We start from the raw sequence: 24984 nt of genomic DNA on the forward strand, positions 1-24984 counted from the left end.
CCACAATTCAAAAAGATTAACACACCCCAATGTTCATAGCAGCACTATTTACAATAGCCAAGACACGGAAACAATCTAAATGTCCATTGACAGATGAATGGATAAAGGTATGGTATATTTATACAATGAAATACAACTCAGTCATAAAAAGAATGAAATAATGCCTTTTGCAGCAACACGGATGGACCCAGAGATTACCGTAGTAAGTGAAGTAAGCCAGACTGAAAAAGACAAATATCATATGATATCACTTATATGTAGAATCTTAAAAAAAAATAATACAGATGAGTTTATATTCAAAACAGAAATAGATGCAAAGACATGGAAAATAAACATGGTTACCAAAGGGGAAAAGGGGAAAGGGATAAATTAGGATTTGGGGATTAACATATACATATATGTTATATATATAACTACTACATATATATACATATATACATACATATATATATGTATATATGTATATATATATATATATAATAGATAACAAGGATCTACTGTACAGTAACAGGCAACTATACTCAATATTTTATAATAATCTATAAGAGAAAAGAGAAAATAATCTAAAAGAGAAAAGAATCTTAAAAAGAATTATATATAACTAAATCACTTTGCTATATAACTGAAACTAACACAACACTATAGCTCAGCTATACATTAATAAGAAAGATGAAAAATATGAAGGACACAGAAAAGATATATGTGTAAATATATATGTGAATATCTTGCTTAAAGACTAGAATATTGTGACCAATTTTCATTATGTTTACACAAACAAATCTGTCTGAACTCTAGATTCTTTCAAGGAAAAAAATCTGAAAGGAAATGTATTTACAAAATACTTTAAAAACATATGCTAGCTTAGTCATTATTCATATTCAGACAACAAAAGATGTGCCCATGTCATCACACATACAGAGATACTACAACCCCAGTGATCTTGATCATTCAGTTGTTACAACAGTGAACCACATATTTAGATAATGAAACCTGAAAAACCAGACAAAACTCTCCTGGCTTTGATTTTTATCTTTATGCACCAGGCTTTTCCATACAAAAGGAATCCAAAATTCAATAGCTAACATATAAGAGAAAGTCAAACAAACTAGGAAATAGCTTGAATCTTTTATAAAAAGTAGAGAAAAATCTACCTCCTTCCTTTAGTAAATCAAATGAACCAATTCCATACAGCCTTATCATCCAGAAGTAAAGTATGATTTAAAGGAATGATACTGATCCCAAATACACAGTGATCAAAAGCTTCAGTAGTTTCTACTCAGATCCATCCTCTCTCCGCCTGGTTTCCCCTATCCTGATTGCATTAAGAACCCTCAGAATTACTAGCACACTACTCCTTACATACCTGATCTTACTTTCCTCTAGCATAAACCTCAGAGTGCCTAACGCTGTGCTCTCTAGCATATTGCATCCATTTTAAGACCATTTGATAGGCAGAAGCTGAAAGGGAAGACCAAAACAAACCTCCAAAGACCTCTAACCTCCTTCATCAGACAAATGTCTGGTACCCAGAGGACATCAGCCAGTTAAGGGAAACAAAATATTGTAACAGTGAAGGAAGACTAATCAACCTCATACAAATCTCACCATGTTCCCATTTGGGAAGGGAGTTACTCCAGTGAAAAAGTAGGGGGTGTAGGAAAGAAGTGAAGAACTACAAAGTAAAAAAAAAAAAACACCAAAAAACTTTTATTATACATTGGAGACTTAAAGGCAATGCAATGAATCCAGAGGTGTTTCAGGGAATAGTGAAACAGAAAGTTTTAAATGAGAATTCCAGAAACTACAAGTTCTTAAATGGATCTGTTGTTTAAGGGATGAATTCTGTAGGGAGTTTGAATTAAGTGTCTGCTGTAGCATCTAGATGTTTTCTCTTTCATTAAGACTTTGGGGTTTGAATATACTTTGTCATGAGAAAAAAAACTGTAGGGCTTTATCCATCCCTCAAAGTAAAAAGCAAGAGAAAGACAGGGTTTATATAACTAGCTTTTGACATAAATATTACATCAGGATACATTTCAAATGAAAACACACACATACACACACACAGCTGTCTTCCTTATCCTTTCTATTTTAAAATTCATTTCTTACTTTAAATGTTGTTGATTTTTCACAAAATAAGTAAAAACCAAGTCAGCATTAAACACCTCAGAATAATTTTAGTCTTATGTTACCTGGAAAATTTACATCATGGAGGGTCACAAAATCTTGTTTTAAAGCCAGTGAAGGCACTGACAATTATGGGATGTTTTGCTGCAGCTCAGGGCAACTAGAAATGTTCATGAATGTTAGCTAACTCCCCTCTCAACAGTCTGAAAAAAGGGGAAAAAAAACTGTAAGTTTTCCCCATCTGTTATTTCCTTTTTTTTTTCTTTTTGGCTGTGGAAAAGTAAAATTATGCAAGAGCTTTTGAATGTAAAGGCTGTGTGTGCTTTTTCCCTTTTTGTCTCTGTGTACCGGTTATACGATGTTGCGTAACTGAGTACAGAGTAGGCGGTTAGCGTTTACTATTGATTTACTCTATGCCATCTAATGAATTCAGAACACTAAAAAGAAAGGAGCAGGAAGGCAGGGAAGAAAAAAGAGGAAGAGAGAAACGGAGAGGAAAAAAAGACCAAACAGAGGGGAGACAGTAAGACTCAATTAGAGAAACAATTCAAATATCTGGAATGGTTTCATTCTTATTCCCTTTAGCTCTGATTTTCAGTTATTGTTCAGGTCTCAGAAAAACGGATTTGAGTTAGTGACCCCAATATTCTGATCTTATTTCTAATGAGGATTACTGGCAGGAGAGTGTCTGAAAGTACTAATGTGTAAAATCACTTGAAAGCAATTCCACTACACTATCAGCTTTCTCCATATGCTCCTGTTGTCATTCTCTCGATACCTTTGGGAATCCATACCTGTGCTAGCCAATGCTATGGTCTAACTAGTTTACCTAGTAGTAAATATCATTTGAAAAACGCACAGAGATATCACCAGGGCAAAAAGAAATATTTTCAATTTTACCCTTCCCCTTTAAAAATGCATGAAGAATGCATATGGAAATCTTTGAATAGATCACTATTTTATTTTGGAAGAATGTATAAGTGAAAGTCACTCAGTCGTGTCCGACCGACTCTTTATGACCCCATAGACTATACAGTCCATGGAATTCTCCAGGCAAGAATACTGCAGTAGGTAGCTGTTCCCTTCTCCAGGGAATCTTCCCAACCCGGGGATCGAACCCAGGTCTACTGCATTGCAGGTGGATTCTTTACCAGCTGAGCCACCAAGCTGAGCCACCAGCTGAGCCACCAAGGAAGCCCTGGAAGAAGATATATACACATTATTTGACTAAACAGAACAGCCCAATATAGGGCAATGAAAGAGAAACGTTCAATGAGAAAAGATTCTAAACTGATGAAGATGCTTATAAGAGAAATTTCAATAATTTCTAATATTGTGCTTATGGAGAGCACCTAAAATTAACTTTTAATCTGGATGACTATAGACAGCTCTAGTCCTCTGAGCCTGTCTGATGCTTCTTGTGCCACATAATGAGTTCCCAAAGCTGAGGCTAGAAAGTATGGGCGAAGTTAACTGTGCTACTAGGCACAGGACCATCCTGTACCTGAGTGCCCTCCTACGGCTGAGGACAATCACTAAAGTGATAAAAAGAAATAGAAATTCTCTTTATTAGCAGCCAGTTAGAGAGCAAGGCAGGGAGCCTGTACCCTTTTTGAATGTGTTTGTAAATGGTGACTAGAAAAAAAATCACCAGAGGTCACTTAAAGGAAAGAACAAGAGTTTGAGGTTACATTTCTGATCTTCCAAAGTTAACTTTTCTCCCATTTCAGCTTAGGAAATAAAAATAGATGCCAACTCCATCCATTTTTCAAGGATGATTCAATGACTGGCAGCCATGTGCACACAGTTTATACCTAGCATTTAGCACAGTGCTTGGCACATTCTCTGTGTTCAGCAATACTTGTTGAAATAGTAAAATGATTACGGAAGAAGCAGCTCGGTAGGAATAGTATAGTAGAAAAGCTTCAGAAAATATATGCCAAAGATTTACAGGAAATCTTAGGCTGTGCTTAGACTGTAGACACAAAATAATGATGTAGATAAAGTGTCAAACAGTTATTTGGGGATCAGCTGACTTTAATTTCATTTTATTAGAAACAAAGCTTAACAAAATTGTAATACTAGTAATATCAGCAAAGTTTTGTGTTCATTTCCACCATCCCTTCGGACTATTTTTCATTTCAGTCTTGAGCACAGAAAAATCCATTTTAATTTCCACGGACACATTCTAAAGGAAAAGTCATGGGATAGCAACATAATTCATCTTTTAAAAAATCCTGAGAAGAATGTAGCCATTTAGTAATGGGGGAATATATAGCTTTTTGTTGAAGGGCAAGGCAGGTTGAGTTTTGATTAGGTTATGCAAATTTAAATTAATAGAAAGGCAACCAAGAATGTACTGATTTCCATTTTCTTGGTTACACAGGAGTTTTAAATTTCTGGATTAGAAAGTCAGAAATGCCATCTTTCAGCTAATTGGTGAATAAGACCTTTAGAGAAAGAGTTGCAAGTATAATATTCCAGTTGAAGATTTAACTAAAAGTGTGTTTGGCAATGGTAGCCATAGTACTTTTTATAAAGTGGAGCTACCTTCTTGTTAACTCATCTGGGACTAAGCATGTACAAATCAGTAAAAACTTCCAAAAGTTTTTTTTTTTTATCATTAGTATGATCAAATCTAATTCAGAACTTCCTTCAACAAGCATCCAAGCAGCAGGTCAACAAGATCATTCCATGTGCTGTTTCATTTCATGGATTCTTAAAAGTGGATGAGAATAATATGCCTGTACCCCTTACTTTGTATGTGAAGATTATGAAGCTCAGAAGATAATTTTCTCAGGAGTTTATATTTTGAGACAGAGCTGAGACTTGTACCTAAGGTTCACAGTTCATTTCTCCACAGGACAGAGTAAGTCAAAGTTGCATAAAGTGAATCTTATTTTAAATGCTATAAAGAGAGATTTCAAAAGTTTTTTTTATAAGATAAAGACTGCTTACATTATGTAAAATGTTCCCCTCAAAGCTATCTTACAATTTTCCATCTTTAACCTGGGTCTCCTCTTCTTCCTCCTTATTCTTTAGACCTTTGGATTGAGTCTCTCTTACTCTGTTTCTCACTCATTTATCTCTATACCCAGCTTTACCTGGTGACTCAGATGGTAAAGAATCTGCCTGCAATGCAGGAGCCCTGGCTTCAATTCCTGAGTTGGGAAGATCTCCTGGAGAAGGAAATGGCTACCCACTCCAGTCTTCTTGCCTGGAGAATTCCATGGACAAAGGAGCCTGGTGGGCTACAATCCATGCAGCTGCAAAGAGTCAGACGCAACAGAGTGACTAACACACTGGCTTTAAATTCTTCCCTTTTTCTCACTTTTTATCTGCTTCTATGTTTATTTATTAGTCTTCTTCATAAAAATAATTTCTTTTTTTAAATGTGTTTTGAGAGTCTCAGAAATCTTAAAGGAAGAAAAGGCTTGGATTTAGCACTATACAAAAAAATAGGTATTTGGTATACATTTAAATGTTTTAAAAACTAAAACAAGGTGCTGACAACCTGAGGGTAAGCTACAGCTGTAGGCTCTGCCTGTGTTACAGCTGTCTAGACCTCCAAACTGCCAGGGAGGAAACTGGGCCTTGTGTTACAGGAATCTCATCCAAGATAGAGAGCAAAGTCTCACAATCTCCAGACACGACCACTCATTTTTCTACCACATCAGGTCACCTTTCTGTTTCCTTTTCTTTCTTTTTATTCCACAGTCACAACTATTTTGAGACTGGTCATGGCATAACAGGAAGAGATCTAGAGAAATCCTAGTGACTTAATGTGGTTTAATGACATTGGCCAAACTCTCAATGCCAAAAAAATACAGAGTTGCATACTAAATCTGCAGTTACACAGAAAGTGAAGTCTGAGGAGGTTCAAAGTGAGCTTAGATCCCATAAAGAGATCTCTGTATAACAGGGACATTGCTGCAAGAATCATTTAGATTGTGTCATTGTTTCCTTTATAAAGCTTAACTCCTGTGGGCTTTACAATTCAGTTAAAATGATTGGTTCTAGGCTGAAATGCAGCTCTAGATATCTTAGAGTGGGAGGTGTTTTTGTTTTTGTTTTTTTTTCTCCCTGCTTATTCCTTAACAAAGAAGGTATACAGCAACTATTTAGCCATTTCAATGACATCTCTAATACTTTGGTCACCTGATGCAAAAGAGCCAACTCATTGGAAAAGACTTGATGCTGGGCAAGATAGAGGGCAGAAGGAGAAGGAGGCAACAGAGAATGAGACGGTTGGATGGTATCACCAAATCAATGGACATGAACTTGAGCAAACTCTGGGAAATAGTGAAGGAGAGGGAAGTCTGGCATGCTGCAGTCCATGGGGTTGCAAAGAGTTGGACATGACTGAGCAACTGAACAATAACAATGCCATCTGGATTCTGACTGCACATGCATGTGTGCTAAGTCACTTCAGTTGTGTCCGCCTCTTTGTGACCCCATGGATCATGGCCTACCAGGCTGCTGTGTCCATGGGATTCTCCAGGCAAGAATGCTGGAGTGGGTTGCCATTTCCTCCTCCAGAGTTCTTCCCAACTCAGGGATCGAACTTGCATCTCAAGCTTCCTGCATTGGCAGGCATGTGCTTTACCACTTGTGCCACCTGGGAAGCCCTTTCTGGTCACACACCTCGCCCTAAAAGAGTGGGTGCTAATCAAGGAGGCTAATCTACACTGAGCAAAAGTGAGTAACATCCACTGTGGAAAGGATAAGATGGGCAATAAGTGGATTTTTTATTATTTCAAAAGACTTAATGTACATCACTTGGATAGATATTTCATTACACTTTATTGATATGAATAGGATTCTGGCAATACTTTGGTAAAAGTCTACCATTTCTATTTGTTGACTAGAAAACATTACAATTACAGGAGGCAGAAATTCCTGGTGGTTTCCTTAGATCTCCTTCTTTGTAAGCCCATTACCAGGGTAGCTATAAAAATAAATATTTTTTAAATGCCTTATTCCTATGTCTTTAGCATTGGTTAATGTCTATAGCATGATGCTAGCCACAATGGTGAGAAGGGTTAGGAGGAGGAAGTCCCAAACAGAAGTTAAAATTAATAGGCCAGAAGCAAACTAGCATTTATTGAATACATATTATGTGCTACATCCTTCCATGATATCATTCATTTAATACAAATCCCCTGTGAATTAAGACTGGCCTAAATTTCATAGATTAGCAACCTAGTTACAGAGCTGTTGGCTTAATTTGCTTAAGGACACAGCTAATTAAAAAGTTATGGTGAGGAGAGTTAGGACACATTGGATTCCCATAGTGGTTCATAGATAGTGTAATGTACCACAAGGCCAGGAACAGAATATGAAGCCATCTAACCAAAAAAAAAATTCTCTACACTAATGATGATAACCGCCAAAAGTCCCAAGTAGGGGGTGGGAAGGATAAATGACTCCTAAAAAAAAAAATAGATTCTAGCTTTGCTCTCGGCTATGACAAATCCTTGCTTTCCAAATTCATATCTGGAAAATGTTCCTTATCAAAGGTAAAGAAATACATAATTTCTCAGGAATCTTTCAATCACACCAGATATTTGAGTGTTTCTAAAAATTCCTTTAAAGATTTATACTGAATAAAGGTAAAAAATATAATAAAATTTGACTAAAATTTGATGATTAGCATATTAACAATTGATTGTATCTATGTATGTATATTTGTGTCTATATGTATTACATACATTTTTTCTTTATGCCAAAGCTTATGATAATTATTGTACTATGAAGTGCTTGACAGAGTCTAAACAATTGATCTGTTAAGCCAGGAGGAAAGGAACGAAACAAAGAATAAGTAAAGGAGAAGCGTGTGTGTGTGTGTGTGTGTGTGTGTGTGTGTGTGTGCGCGCATGTGTATGTGTGTGTATACATAATTTTCCTCAAAATTTTAGCCCAAAAATATTTAAGCTAAATAAGCCATAACGCTGTAAGTCTACATCATGTATATATGTTTGTGTGCATACATTTTTTTCACTCCTTGCCAAAATTTTAATTACTATAAAGTACTTGACAAAATCTAAACAAAATCTGAATATGTTAGGCCAGGACAAAGGGAAAGAAGCAAAGAACAAGAAAAATGGAATGTGTGTGTCTGTATGTGTGTGTGTGTGTGTAGACAAAAAGTTTTACTATGTTAATCTGGCAAACAGTCATTTTTCAAAAGTCTGCTTTTCTATAGTGAATCTTTTATATGTAGACATATTATTTTATACTACTCATAAATAAACACTTGTTGAAAATAACATTAGAACACATCAAGTAAGTAAGAGCAGTTTTCAAAAGTCTATAGTCTGAAGCACTATTGAGTTTACCAACTTTATACATTGCTAGGAAATATTCTTTCAAAATAATTAATAAAATGGAGAGTATGCTCCATTTTTCACACACTACAGGTTTTTGGAATGAATTTTTCACAACTATATTAGTGTGTGTGTGTGTGTGTGTGTGTGTGTGTGTGTGTGTGACATATTATTCTCAGGACCTTTGGGACATTTTTCTTAATAATTTTTTTTTTAACAGCTCAGCTTTTTATTGAATGTGTTACTCAAGAGGTTTAGTCAAAAAGATCAAAGCCCATGTCATCATCAGACTCTTCAGATTGTTCTTTCTTTGCTTTTACTTTCTCCTCCCCAGCTGGGGCAGCAGTGGTGGATGGGGCAGGACCTCCTGTTGGTGCAGCACCAGCTGCTGGGGCAGGTCCACCAGCCCCCACATAGCAGATGAGGCTCCCGATGTTGACATTGGCCAAAGCCTTAGCAAACAAACCTGGCCATAAAGGCTCAACATTTACACCGGCTGCTTTAATGAGGGTATTGATCTTATCCTCCATAACCGTCACCTCATCATCGTGCAGAATGAGGGCAGAATAGATGCAAGCGAGCTCCGAGACAGAGGCCATGGTGCGGGGGAGTGCTAGGTAGGGGATGCCGGGTGTGGTGCTAGTCGCCGGATGAAGTGAGGCCTCATCCCAAAATGGCCTTAGCTTCCTTGGAAGAACCGAGCACCTTAGCGGCAGCGGAGGAAAGACTTAATAAATTTTTAAAGTCAAAATTTGGTAAGGAAGTTAAAGTAATAGCAGCAAAACAGGTCTGAAAGGAAGAATGAACAGTTCTTAAGCAGCGCTAATTTATTTCTCAAGTTTTAATGAGTCCTTGCTCTGTCCTTCCCTCCTCTTCTTGCTCAAGTCTGAATGTGTTTGAGAGCAAATAGGAAGAAACAGTAGCTTCTGGCTTCAAAGAAGCACAAAAGAGGAGAGAACTAGATCACCTCCTGGGCTCCCATTTCCTTCCTTTATAAGGAAAAGCAATAGTAAAATGATCAACAGGAAAAGCGATGACAAGGACTTTAACAGTTCTGTGGTGTGAGGCAAAAGCAGGATTTGCCTCTGCATTATTTCAGGGACTTTCTTCAAAATTGAGGTTCTCTGGATATTCTTATAATAATGCTGAAAATGTCACATGATCTGTTGTGGAAATAGGTGAGATTTATGGGAAAGAGGAGGCACTATTTATTTTCATATGGTATTTAAACTCATGATCAAGATGTAACTTTCAACATTAAAGAAAATTACCCAGTTAACTCGAACCTACTCAAAATAACTCATAGTACCCTCCCCACTAAAACAAAACAAAATAAAGCAAAACTCGCAACCAGTTATTTTGACTGGTGCAAACAGTGACATGAAAGTAACAGATGGAAGCCCAGTTTTACTCACACAACATACTCACTAAACACAATCACACGCAGTCCCACGAAAATAACTTAACAATGGTGACTATGGCCTTATGCTTCAAAATATCTCTTTTAGGTGAGTTTCCTTAAAGACTTCAGGGCTTGTGAAAAATAACATAGAATGAAACTAACTCATCTGTCCATACCTTGAAACCGGAAAGAGCTGCCAATCACAGCCTGCAAAGAGGAATCTTGTCACCTTTGTCAAGTCCTTTCTGAGGATTGGAACAGGTGTTCTTTTCTTATGCATTATTTTTTTTGTTGTCTGGTAGTATTTTTAGGAAGGGTGATGATATATCTGTACTTTTAAAAACACCACATTACATAGCATCTAAAAACTTCCATAAATCAAATAATTAAAAGTAACAAATCTTCCTGCTAATTGCTCCTCAAAGTTGAAAGAAAGGTTATTTTCTTACCTTATACCATGCCTCCCGATCTGACAGTGTCATTCAATGGATAATTTCAATGTCAGTTACTGATTTTCACCTCTTTTATTACAGAGACTTCCAGCAATAATGAAATGGTGCTGATCTGCTTGCGTTCACTCTATATAAGGTCTATATTTATATACTTTGCTTCTATTTAGGTCTATATTTATCTGCTTTATCTGCCTACAGTGCATCTGTTTCTCATACACACAGACATATATTTATATATATACACATACTGTATATATATCTAAGTTATACATAAACACACATACCCACAAAAATGTATGAATGTATGCTAGTGTGCTTATTTCAACAAGCATGCAGGTGCATAAATACTCAGACACATGACAAATACACAAAGAACATAAATGTACATGTAAACAGAGTTGCACGGCAAGAAGGATACCTCAACAACAGGCCTGTCTTGATACTTGGCTCTTGGCCTCTGAGGTTTTACACACTCTGAGTGACAGCTATGTTCAACTCTGGGAAGAAGAAAAGTCTTCAGAAGGAAAAACTATATAACTAAGTAGAGAGCATTCATTCTGATTTATTCAATTTTAATATGAGGAAACAGACACTGCAAGGCTAAGAGCAAAGATTTTACAGCTTTTTAGTGGCAGAGCTGGAAACAGAACTGGGGTCTCTGCCTTCTAGACACTCTTTTATTATTCTGAATGGAAACAATGAAAACATTTTGATCAAACCCAATATCATCTTCTAATTTCCACTCTTTTCTAGTTTCCCCTTTCCTTGCTGCATAAAATCTAAGCAACCAACGTTCACTGAGGGTCAGGCACTGTACCACTGTACCAAATGTGCTATTTCATTTAATCTGCACAATATCTCTATCAAGTGGGTATTGTTATTCATGTTCATCTTACAGATAAAAAAAAAAAAAAAAAACTGAGACTTGGTCGGTTAAATAACTCATTCAAAGTGACACAGCTCATAAGAAAAAGAGCTGAGCTCCTATGATACTCTGAGGCCCACGTTTTCTCCACTATATAATAATGCTTTTCTTAATACACACCTCAATATCCTATGAACTTCCTCTCCTCCCCACAGCCTAACCATCATACAAACCTAATAACTTGTCTGTCTCAGACACATAACAAGCCTAAAGCAGAGATTCTCTCAGACTAAGAAAACAGTAAAGAAGAATGGAACAGGTATAAGTTACATATCTCCAGTATGCAGCACATATCCACTAATGGAAGCTGAGACATACAAAAAGCAGATTGAAAAATTATCCCATGGGTAGTCTCATGTGATTTAAAGTCTTAATAACTTCTAGTCTATGAATGTTTGATGTCATTTTCACCAAAGGATTATAGCAAACTGATGAAGGAGATCAGATGGGAAACAGAGGCACAAGAAAGCAAAGGGAAGATAGCAAAAGGAAGAAAGACACCCTCGTCTCTTTCTCCTCTCCTGGGGCATTGCTTCTAAAACAAACACCCATCAAGATGTACAGAACTAGATTCCATGTATATGTGTTAATATACAATATTTGCTTTTCTCTTTCTGACTTACTTCACTTTGTATAATAGACTCTAGGTTCATTCACCTCATTAAAACCAACTCAAATGCATTCCTTTCTATAGCTGAGTAATATTTCACTGTGTATATGTACCACAAGATGGTACTGATGAACCCATTTACAGGGTAGCAATGGAGATGTAGACATAGAGAACAGATTTTTCGGACACAGGAGTTGGGGACGAGAGGGTGGGACGAAAGGAGAGAGTAGTATAATTACCATACATAAAATAGATAGCCAGTGGGAGTTTGCTGTCTGACTACTCAGGGAGATCAAGCCAGTGTTCTGGGACAACCTAGATGGGTGGGGTGGGGCGAGAGGTGGGAGGGGTCATAGTGTACCTCTGACTGATTGGCGCTGCTGTATGGCAGAAAACAACACAATATTGTAAAGCAATTATCCCACAATTAAAAATGAATAAATAAATAAAAAAGAAATACAGAGCTAGTACCAATACTTGGTATTTTGCCTACACTGAATGGTGCAGAACAAATTCAGAAAAGGAACTATGTCTACATATGGTAAGGTAATTTTACACAAATTTCCTCAGTTAGTAACCAGTCATGAGCTATCCCAACACATAGGAGCTTTACACTTTGTTCTGTTCACACAGAACCCAGTACGAGGAGATGCCATGTGGATCTGTGAAACTCCCTGGGGCATACTGCATCCATAAGCCAAGGGAACAGAAATTACACCGATCCATACGTGCAGCTCTTCATCTGTGACATATTGATAATTACTCTTTATTTGTGAATTACATCCAAGTTATAAAGACAAGTTTCAGACATTTGTCACAAACAGGGTATATTCTAGTTAACTCTTTCAGAACAGCATCTCAGTATGGGTGTGTAGGAAATGGGAGCTGTCGTATGATGGAGTATGATTTTGTAGAAAGATTATGGCCTTGAAACAGAGACTGACTTGAGACTGAATCCCAGGTCTTCTGCTTGCTAGCAATATAAATATAGGCACATCGCTTAAACAACTCTGAATCTGTTTCATCACCTGTGGAATGAAGAATAAAACTACCTATTTTGCAGGAACATTATGAGGATTAGAGATAGTCCCAGTGCAATGTCCTACTCATAAAGAGGGGCATTAAATATTAATTATTGTATGTTTAAGAAGGCCTTTTGGCTGTGACTTTCTATTGTAGATCTGATACAGGATTCTTCTGGAGTACTTTTTATGTTCATTTAATCAAAGATAAGCTTTCTGGTGATCAGGTATGTTCCAAGTAATGACAGAAAAAAAATCATTTCAAGGAGTAACATTTTCACTGGAAGATCTTAAAGTACTTAATAACCCTCGACTTTTGTGATTGCTGGTACTCTCATTTAAGGATTGTGCAAAACGAAGCTCCAGGATACATCCCCCAAATGAATTGTAATAAAAAAAATTCACCAGCAGGAGTGAGTAGAATTTCTCTAACATCTAAACCCCATAGTGTCCAGCTGAGTAATAACTGCTGCAAGGTCACAGATACAAAAGGCCATGCTTTCCCCAAGGCTCTTAGAGATTATTCACCGAGGCCAAAAACATTAGGTAATGCTGTGTACAGCTGCTGAGATAACAGGGTTGAGTCAGGGTTAGGTCAGGGTTTCAGGTTATAGGGGTGGGGTGAAGAGTGGCTTTCCGATCAAATGATGAGAGAAGTTTAATTTAAGCAGAGAATGAGCCATACAGTATTGAATGTAAGAGGAAAGGAAAGGGGAGACAGCCACAGCCAAGAGGAGGTGGGTGGGAACACAGACTCTGTGGGGCTCAAATGGGTAAATCTGTGCCTCCCAGAGGAAACTCTCCCGTGTTCATGCACACTGAGACATGAACAAAAAAGCCCAGGGTGCAGCATAAATCCTGCCATCCCAATAACACACACAGATGTTCCACCATTGTTTTCTTTTACGCACATTTTAATTAAGAGATCAGAATCAAGCATTAAAATGTTATTAAATGGCTTGTTTACATTTTCACTATATGTCATTTATTATGCATTTTCTAAATGTGTGCATATCTATTCAGAAGGATTATTTGGAATTTTTATGTCAGTGTTATAACTGTCCCTCTAACTCAGGCTACTTTCAGCTAATTGGGTAACCATGGGAAAGCCTTTCTGGTCCAAGCAGTGCACTACAGACTCTCATTTTAATTCTCAGTCAAGCAATACCCTGTGTCCTGTATCCATCTCACTCAGTTGTGTCCAACTCTTTGCAACCCGACAGACCACAGCCTTCCAGGATCCTCTGTCCATGGGGATTTTCCAGGCAAGAATACTGGAGTGGGTTGCCATGCCCTCCTCCAGGGGATCTTCCCAATCCAGAGATCAAACCCAGGTCTTCTACATTGCAGATAGATTTTTTTTTTATCATCTGAGCCACCAGGGAAGCCCAAGAATACTGGAGTGGGTAGCCTATCCCTTCTCCAGGGGAACTTCCTGACCCAGGAATCGAATCGGGGTCTCCTGTAGTCTGTCCATACCATATGGTTCAAGCACTTAAACAAAAAGGCATTGTCCTAGAAGCCCACGATTCACATAATGCCTTTTGAATAATGGTACATGGAGTTGTGTGATCTCAGAGGGCAGGACTCATGTCTCCTACATGTTCAGCTCAGTGCTAGCACATTGGGACTGCTCAATCAGTCCAAATAAAGAGGTGGATTTTTTTGTTGTTTCTTTCTTTTTCTTTGTCTGTTTTTTTTTTTTTTTTTGTCCAGGGTAAGCAGAACACTTTTACAGAGCAGGCCTAAGATAGGAATACATTCTAATTCCACTGTCAAATTATATTCTTTCATCTGTCTCATTTACAGCATAAATGATCTAAAAAAGGTTTATGTATAACCTTAAGATAAGAGTTAAGTGGAGTCTCTATAACTGGTGGACCAGATAGGACTCAGAGAAGAGTGATTGGTACTACTTTAAATCAAGTTTCTTTTGGAAGGAAACTTTAAGACGTTACCACAGACAGAATAAAATTGGCACAACTCTTGGGAGACTGTCTTAGCAATACGTATATAAAACTTTAAAAGATATTAATGCTATTTGATCCAGAAATTTCACACCTAGGAATTTATCTAAAGGAAATAATCAAAGATCTGCACAAAGATTAAGCAGCAAGTGCTTCTCATGGTTTACTTACAACTGTGAAAAACTGAAAACCTTGTCTGATGATAGAGGGCTGATGAAATAAATGATAGTACATCCATATAGTGGAATGTGTGTGCTCAGTCACTTCATGTCTGACTCTGCGAACCTATGGACTGTAGCCTGCCAAGCTCCTCTGTCCATGGGATTCTCCAGGCAAGAATACTGGAGTGGGTTGCCATGTCCTCCTCCAGGGAACCTTCCTGACTCAGGGATCAAACCCATGTCTCCTGCATTACAGGCATAATTTTTACCTCTGAGCCACCTGAGCAGCTCATATAGTGGAATGCTATACAGCTATTAAAAGTAATATTAGGAATGGAATAAATGAAAAATGCATATTAACCAATAATGTGAAAAGGTCTAGTGTATAAGTAACTATTGTTATTTTAAAAATTGTTTAAGTGGTAGATGTGTACACACATAATGGGAAGATTGGAAAATATATACTTAAACACTAAAATTCATTGTTTCTGGACAGAGGAATTTTAAATAATTTTTATTTATTTTGAACTTTTTCATAATTAACATTACAGCAAAATATTACTTAAAATATTAATCTATACTAACCTTCCTTCCCTAAAGCTCTATAAAGTTATTTTCTATAGGCATTTTTGTCCCTAGTAGTTTTCTCTCTATTTTTTAGAGATAGTATATATTGCTTTCTAAACTTTTCAGTGTCTGAGACTATGTAGTAACAATAGATCCTTTATTTCTTAAATCAAAATCTTTGATAACCCTAAGATTGTCTTGGGTGTCTCCTTAAGAACATTCCAATGACCTGTCAGTTAATCTTAAAAATTAGAACAGAGCTTCTGTACATATTTATCATAAAGTCCTAAATTTTGCTTTCAGTTCAGGCTTTATAATAGCAATTAATATCATTAAGATATATTATTTAGGCCCACAGCTTAATATGTAATGCCCTTTAGGATTTACAAACTCTTTCATTTATTTCACCAGTGCTATATTGTTTAATAAGATGCTGATCCTATAGAGTATAGGCCCCCAACTCCCAGGCCATGAACTATGACAAGGTCTGTGGCCTGTTAGGAACTGGGCTGCATAGCAGGTGAGCTGCAGGCAAGCCAGTGAAGCTTCACCTGTATTTATAGCCACTCCCCATTGCTTGCATTACCACCTGAGCTCTGCTTCCTGTCAAACCAATGGTGTCATTAGATTCTCATAGGCCTGTGAACCCTACTGTGAACTGCTCATGTGAGGAATCTAGATTGCTCACACCTAATGATAATCATCTTGAAATCACCCCTCCCCCCACCACACCAGTCCATGGAAAAATTGTTTTCCATGAAACTAGTCCAGATACCAAAAAAGTTGGGGACCACTGCTACAGAGAATAAATAAAACATAGAGTCAACCATTCAGAAAAAAATCATCATAGCTTTGGTCAAATAAGGAGGAGCTTAATTCAATGCAGTCTAATTCTCTATGTGGTATTTGATGTAATAATCCCTGTACTTCTCATACTGGCTACTCCTTGTAAAAGATTAATATTCACCTGCACACCCACACCCAGGCACAGGTGATTGTGCAAGGGACCATAAAGTAGGAAGAAAATGAAGGAACCATAACAGGCCACGGGTGGTTCCAAGTTATAAAAAGCAGGAAAAGGATGTACAGTCTATTAATACTAAAAGAACACTAGGCAGAAATGTGGAGAAAAGCCAAGCCATGATATTTAGTCTAGTATCATAAAGTTTCATGAACTCCTGGCACAAAGGTTCCTGGAGCAATCCTGGATCTGGAATGACCTCTCCAGTACCTATCCTTAGAATTTCTTTATTGTGCCACTTCAAAAACATATCCTCCTCACTTGAACAAACTGTGTGTCTATTTGTTTAAATAAAATAATAATAATAATAAAACAATACATGTGACAGCCAAACTTAGAGGCTACATTAGAATCTAAAACACAGACTTTCCTGAGTTTCTGATTTCACCATGGTAATTTCACATAGCGGAAGTGGAGCATCACAAGTTTGTATGTCGGGTCTGTAGGATTATAAATTTAGGTCCATGATATAGAATAGCATAGCAACCACTTACAAAGATAGGGAGTTACACTTGAAATCAATTTGTAGGCTCTGGATAATGGCAGCAAATGAATCTGAACCCTATAAACATCTTCCAAAAGTAATGTAGATCAAAAGGAGAGAAAATAAAGCCACAACTTATGCCTATAGCACAAACTAAAGAGAGACAAAGTTACAAACCTCAAGTTCTGTGAAGGTAGGGTAATAAATCTTCTAAAACAAGAAAAGTCAGCACACGCACCCACACTACTATGGTAATTGGAGACAACTCTACCTAGGAGCTCAACAGGACTATTAACTCTCAAGAAAGTGCTAGTTGCTCAGGTGTGTCCTACTCTTTGAAACCCTAGGGACTGCAGCCCACCAGGCTCCACTGTCCATGGGGTTTTCCAGGCAAGAAGACTGGAGTGGGTTGCCATGCCCTCCTCCAGAGGATCTTCCTGACCCAGGCATCAAACTGTGTCTCCTGCATTGCAGGCGTATTCTTTACCCACTGAACCATCAAGGAAACCCCTATTAATTGCAGTAAATAATCATAGTTTTAGGGAAGAGGTATGCCCTGGAAGAAGTTCCCCATGTGAGGAGAAAAACAAACAAACAAACAAAACGAATGGTAGGGCCCTTCCAAGACCTATGGAATCAGAATTTCCAGAAGTGACACTCCTGACTTCTCCCTATCTGGAAAGCCCTGCCTGCTCCTTCCTGCCTAAGTCTTCCTCAGTTCCAAAATTAGGTTCCAGTTTTACCTGTCTTCTTCTAACTCACACTAATCCCACTCACATTAATAAACTACAGGAAATGTGTTTGCCCCTCTGTTTTGCATTATTATGGAAACAATTAGTTATGTTTGTCTTATATTCTAGTGAGATTGTAAACCATATGTGTCCTCAGTAAGTGTTCATATGGTTTTGTTGGTACGTCTTTACTATACACGTCCCAGACTTTCCAAAGGCAGACGAATGAAAGTAGCACCTGTATATTCATCATCAAATAATACAGGGTGTGCACATCTACCTCCAGAAACTGCTCAGAGTCCATTCCTTACACTCCATAGGCTTACATTCTAAAGAAAATATTTATGTAGAAGTAAAAAAAAACAACAAAAAAAACCCAGTTTGCATCTTCAGCCCTAATCCCCCCTCTGAGCTCCTGAGTTACATATCTAACTGCCCCCTCAGTTTCTTCACTTGGATAAGAATCTCAAGGTCAACATGTCCCCACATGAATTCATAATTATCTCTGCCCCTAAATTTGCCCTGTCCTCTACATCCCTACAGTACCCCAATTCTGGAGTTACTGACACTGCCGTTCATCTGGTTGCTCAGGCCAAATACCTGTGACTCATCACACCTGATGTATTTCTTTTTATTCTATACCACATCAAATCTCTCTGCAACTGCCTTCAAATTACAGCTAAATTATTCACGAGTGAATCACTTTTCCTCCTCTCCACTGCCATGGTCCATCTCATACTCGGCTACCACAGTAAGTCCTAACTAGTCTTTCTGCTCCACCCTTGACCCCTTAGGTGTATTCTCCACAAAGTAGCCAGAGACTCTTTAATCTATAAATTAGATGGTATGCCCTTTAAAAAAAAAAAAAACTGTCTTATGGTTTCCCATCAGTCTTTACCATGGTCTTTCTGGAATATTTAAAAGCTGTTCTTACTTCACAACATCTATCCCCTCTGCCTACATTCCTCTTCCTTCTGATCACCACATACTTGTAAAAGTGAAAGAGTTAATTGCCCAGTCCTGTCCAACTCTTTGAGACCCATAGACGTGTAGCCAGCTAGGTTCTTCGGTCCATTGGATTCTCCAATCAAGAATAACAGAGTGGGTTGCCATGCCCTTCTCCAACCTCACACTTAGCTCCCTCTCATTACTGATATCTTTGCTCAAATATCTCCTGCTCAGTGAGACATTCCCTATCATCCTTATTTCAAACAACAGTTTCTCCATTACTTATCCCCGTTTTATACCCATTTGAATGCAGAGTTCCAAAGAATAGCAAGGAAAAATAAGAAAGCCTTCCTCAGTGATCAATGCAAAGAAATAGAGGAAAACAATAGAATGGGAAAAACTAGAGATCTCTTAAAGAAAATTAGAGATACTAAGGGAACATTTCATGCAAAGATGGGCTCAATAAAGGACAGAAATGGTATGGACCTTACAAAAGCAGAAGATAATAAAAAGAGGTGGCAAGAATATACAGAAGAACTATACAAAAAAGATCTTCACAGCCCAGATGATCATGATGGTGTGATCATTCACCTAGAGCCAGACATCCTGGAATGTGAAGTCAAGTGGGCCTTAGAAAGCATCACTATGAACAAAGCTAGTGGATGTGATGGAATTCCAGTTGAGCTATTTCAAATCCTGAAAGATGATGCTGTGAAAGTGCTGCACTCAATATGCCAGCAAATTTGGAAACCTCAGCAGTGGCCACAGGACTGGAAAAGGTCAGTTTTCATTCGAATCCCCAGGAAAGGCAATGCCAAAGAATGCTCAAACTACTGCACTATTGCACTCATCTCACAGGCTAGTAAAGTAATGCTTAAAATTCTCCAAGCTAGGCTTCAACAATACATGAACCATGAACTTCCAGATGTTCAAGCTGGTTTTAGAAAAGGCAGAGGAACCAGAGATCAAATTGCCAACATCTGTTGGATCATCAAAAAAGCAAGGGAGTTCCAGAAAAACATCTATTTCTGCTTTATTGACTATGCCAAAGTCTTTGACTGTGGATCACAATAAACTGTGGAAAATTTTGAAAGAGATGGGAATACCAGACCACCTGACCTGCCTGTTGAGAAATCTGTATGCAGGTCAGGGAGCAACAGTTAGAACTGGACATGGAAAAACAGACTGGTTCCAAATAGGAAAAGGAGTTTATGTCAAGGCTGTATATTGTCACCCTGCTTATTTAACTTTTATGCAGAGTACATCATGAGAAACACTGGGCTGGATGAAGCACAAGCTGGAATCAAGATTGCCAGAAGAAATATCAATAACCTCAGATATGCAGATGACACCACCCTTATGGCAGAAAGTAAAGAAGAACTAAAGAGCCTCTTGATGAAAGCAAAAGAGGAGAGTGAAAATGTTGGCTTTAAGCTCAACATTCAGAAAACTAAGATCATGGCATCTGGCCCCATCACTTCATGGCAAATAGATGGGGAAACAGTGTCAGAATTTATTTTTTTGGGCTCCAAAATCACTGCAGATGGTGACTGCAGCCATGAAATTAGAAGATGCTTAGTCCTTGGAAGGAAAGTTATGACCAACCTAGACAGCGTATTAAAAAGCAGAGGCATTACTTTGCCAACAAAGGTCTGTCTACTCAAGGCTATGGTTTTTCCAGTGGTCATGTATGGATGTGAGAGTTGGACTATAAAGAAAGCTGAGTGCCAAAGAATTGATGCTTTTGAACTGTGGTTTGGAGAACACTCTTGAGAATCCCTCGGACTGCAAGGAGATCTAACCAGTCCATCCTAAAGGTAATAAGTACTGAATATTCATTGGAAGGACTGATGCTGAAGCTGAAACTCCAATATTTTGGCCACCTGATGCAAAGAATTGACTCATTTGAAAAGACCCTGATGCTGAGAAAGATTGAAGGCGGGAGGAGAAGGGGATGGCAGAAGAGGAGATAGTTGGATGGCATCACTGACTTGATGAACATGAGTTTGAGTAAACTCTGGGAGTTGGTGATGGACAGAGAGGTCTGGCTTTCTGCAGTTCATGGGGTCTCAATGAGCGATTAAACTGAACTGAACTGAACCTTGCATTGTTTTTTGTTTTTTTACTATATCTTATCATTATTTAAATGATACCTTTTTTGCTTCCTTTATTATTGCCCCTCTCTCCTTTCAATACAATGCAAATTTTATAGGGGACTTTGTTTAATTTCCCATAATTAGTATTGGAATAATACCTGAAGTATTATAGCTGGTTGATAGATCATAAGTGACTGAGTGAATAAGTGCATGGATAGAGTGTTCCAGTACTGATCACTCTCATCCCAGTCATACCAACTTCAAATAGAAAACCTTTGTTCTGCCTGATGTAGTGGCTGCTCTCGCCTGTCCCAGAGGCCTCTGTTCTTTCCACTTGACTGCACAGGCCAAACTGGGCACCCACTTACATGCTACAGTTCAGGTCTTAGGATTACTGGTCTTGGGAAAAGTAAAGTCAAATTAGATGGTTAACTAAAAATCTTATCTCCGAGTCTATAAAGGGAATAGTTTTCCAGCCCAATTGACCCTGTTGACTTAGACTGGCACGGGATGGATGCTGACGTGCCGATCTTGTGCCTAAGGAATTCCTGATCTAGAGGGGAAGTGAGACACCCTTTTATTTGTGAAAGTACCAAGTACAACTCCCCTTTGTATCTGAAAAGTTCGGAACCATTCTAAGCAGACAGTAAAGCTTCAATTAATGCTTATTAAACAAATGAACAAACTGATCCATGAAACATACAGTAACAGGATTTTAAGTGCCATTCCTCTATGTCTAGCCTTTGTGATAGTGTTAACTAATCTCAGTGAATAAAAAGTTGCCTCAATTAGAAATATGATATGCAAAACTCATTCTTGCAAAATCTTTTTTCTCTTAGTAGATTAGATTAAAAGCTCATTGTGAGGCACCGTGTCATATCTATCTTGCATCCTCGGTTCTTAGCATGGGGTCTAGATGTAAAAGGAGAAAATTTCTAAAGCCAAGGATGAAGAAGTTTGAAGTCCTGGCAGGAATCTGTGAATATTAAGGAATGCCAGTCTGACATGATTATCAGATGTTAGGTGATGAAAACCTTGCCAACTAACATATGGATTCCTACCCTGTTTCTATGGAAGACTTGAGCTCTAAAATTATTTCCTGAACACAGGGGAGCAGAACTGATTGTGATTATTTACTATGAGACTGCTACTTTTCAGAATATTGCTGATCAAAGTGCTAGACACTCAATGCATGAAAATCTACACCTCTTTACTCAACTCTCTCTTACAGTTAGATAAAATGCTTTAGCAAATGGATGCTTAAAAAAGGGTTCTTAACAGCTGTTTTTTCACTAAATATGAAAGCCTTTCAAATACAAGATGAAATATAGAATAAAACCATTAAGTCAAATGTCTTGAGAGTATCTATTATGGTTAGGGTATTAATTGCCTTGCTTTGCCTGAGATTGAGGAGATTCATGGGATGGGCAACTGTCAAGGATAAAATAGGGAAATTTCTGGACTAGTCAAGGTGACTAAGATAGTTTGTCAAATAGATCATCAGATTTCATTTGTATCTATATGTAGGATTTCTATATAGCTTGTTAAATAAATTATCAGATTTCTTAGGTATCTATATGTAGAATTTCTATATAGCTATAGAATATAAGATAGATAACTAGGTATTGCCAGGCTACAAATACAGGCATGTGAGGAATTAGCCTTGTTGTAGTGCAAATTCCTTCTCTTTTCATTTTCTCTCCATTTCCCTCCTATGGTCACCTTCTGACTTATGTTTAAAATTGTATGCTTGTATTGATTTTATTATAGTCAACAGATATTATTTTGGGTGTTAGGGCAATTTCTGTCTCTTCAAAAGAAAGGGAAAAGTGAGAACCAGCAGTGGCGACTGGTCTCGATTGACGCGTGGGCTCATCTGTTTTTTACAGTCCCGAATGTGGTAATTTATGATGGTGATGTCATTGTGGGGAATTAAAATTTTCCTAACTCAGAATGTGTGTTTTCTACATATTCCAGAACTGAACACAAGGAGATTAAGTTCCATAATCCAAGGTGAGATATCAAAAACTATCTCAGCCCAAATTCTGCTGAGCAATTTATTATGACAAACTGAGATAGACTCTTGCAGTCTCCTACAGATTCTATGGTTCTTCTCACAATCATCATCTGGCTTTAAGAGGCTCCAAAAGAGTAATCCTCAGTGTTTGGGCACAGAATAGCCATCAGAATCTGGCCTACAGTCTGAAAAATAGTGCATTTTCCCAAGAATTTACAATGCCAGATTTTAAATATTGAAGGGAAATATCTTCTTTCTAAATATCTGGTCAGTCTTAGCAACTAGACCTACTTTTGAGGCTCCATTTCTTTCGTGTCTTTTAAATTAATGATAAAGAAGAAATATCTAAATTTATAATACCCATGAGACAGTGAAATTAGGGAAAAAAATTCTATTTGATGTGAGCCCTTTTTTTTTTAAGCTCCCATGACTAAGAAAATCAACAGTTACCTACATCTGTAATATTTATGCCTCCTAGACTCAGTGTAATGAGTTTCATCTCTGATAGAATTTTTATAACTGACTTTCATTTACCTGTGAAATAGAAAGCTTTGGTAGGCTACAGAATTGGATGCAAAAGTTTGTCCTGTTGCAAGGAACAGAAGGAAAAAAAAAGTCACCCTAATATGCTACTGTAGCATTCCTCTGGTTTTTGAAGGAGGAAAGCTTTGAGTTCCAGATATGATTGCCAAATTTCAAGAAGTGCAGAAGACTAATGAATCTAAACCTGAAAATCATAGTCTTCCCCTCTCTACTATAAAACTGTGGTGCGTGCTCTTAACTGTGACCAAGTGCCCAGTATAGAGGATTCTTCCACGAGATGAGCATGTTTCAGAGCAAACCCTTGTCCTAACTGAGGGTTTAAGGAGGCCCGACCCTACATTCTCTTCAGAGCTTTGGTTAAGGAAGTAAGCCAAAACAGAGGAGACGTGCCTTCCTCCATTTAACTGGCTAGAACCCAGGTTAAACTAATCAGCCTAAATAGAAAACCTCTGCTTTTCTATCCCTTTGTTCTCTTGGATGTCACAGCTCCCTGCTCTATTCGCGCTTCCTTTTATAGTCTTTCTTCACCAAGCATTTCAGGGGGAAAAAAAAAAGCTAAATAAAGATCACAGCCTGTTCCATTGTGTCCCCTTCTTCTTCATCATCTTCCTTTCCATTTGTACAATGTTGTGGCACCTATTAACTACCAATGTTTTCAGAATGACATTATACAAGGTGCAGGCTGTACCACTGTGCCCTAAAAATATCAACAACTGCATTAGTCTCACAATAATTAATGGCAGGCATTATGCAAATGACAACTTTTTCGCTGCAAAATAATGACATTTCTTCATTTTGAGCAGAGTTATGCAAAACAATGAATTTAGGATGATAAATCACACAGGAGAATTAAGAAAGCCATAATGTTCCTGCCCAGGCAGGCAGAAAGATAGACAGACCAACAATTTAGAAGACATTGTTTGTTCTCACACCACTATAAAAAATCATAGCCAGTCGGCCATTAATGTGTGTGGGTTTTTTTTCCTTCTCCCCTTTAGGCAACAATGCATAAGGGGATGCTAAATTCTAGCAATTGGATCATTACAAGTCACAAGCAAATTTTTCTTTATTAACCTTAATAAGTCATTCACTCAGAGACTATAGTCATCAGGCAAATAAAAAGTATCACATGCCATTCTGCTACACATTAACTAATTCCTTATGCAAACATCACAACATATAGCAATTACTGCCGCTCAAAAAAAAAAACAAAGTCATTTTCAATTTATTTTATTGTTTTTATACTTGGCCATTTCCTGTAGCACATTATCGTTTCTTTCCATAACAACCCGAGGTGGAATGGAGAAGAATTTCAGTAGAAATGAGCACTTCTCGCCACCTTTGTCAAACCTTTTTCCCTTCTTGGGACTGCTAAGGGAGGTTATTAGGGTTGTGTGTGCTCCTTCACAGCACATCTTCAACAAGCATTGATTGGAATGGCACATTCAGCCCCTATCCTTATGGCAAAGAGGACTGGGGCAGGCAGAAAGCCTGGATCTGACAGTCTCCCACATTTGCCACCATAATGTTGCCAGCTTTCCTTGATTCTGTAAAACAAGGTAAAAGTGCAGGTTTAGATTTGCCA

The 24984-nt window shown here is 37.9% G+C and overlaps 1 protein-coding gene and 1 pseudogene across 21 annotated transcripts in view; both read right to left on the reverse strand.

The window, feature by feature from the left end:
• Positions 1-24984, reverse strand: part of ZBTB20 (zinc finger and BTB domain containing 20) — a 1026540-nt gene that overhangs the window by 564443 nt on the left and 437113 nt on the right. The gene's annotated exons all lie outside the window — the stretch shown is intronic.
• Positions 8472-10654, reverse strand: LOC110147298 (large ribosomal subunit protein P1 pseudogene; annotated as a pseudogene).

Source organism: Odocoileus virginianus, chromosome 4 (genome assembly GCF_023699985.2).
Source record: "Odocoileus virginianus isolate 20LAN1187 ecotype Illinois chromosome 4, Ovbor_1.2, whole genome shotgun sequence".
In the NCBI taxonomy this organism is placed as follows: domain Eukaryota; kingdom Metazoa; phylum Chordata; class Mammalia; order Artiodactyla; family Cervidae; genus Odocoileus; species Odocoileus virginianus.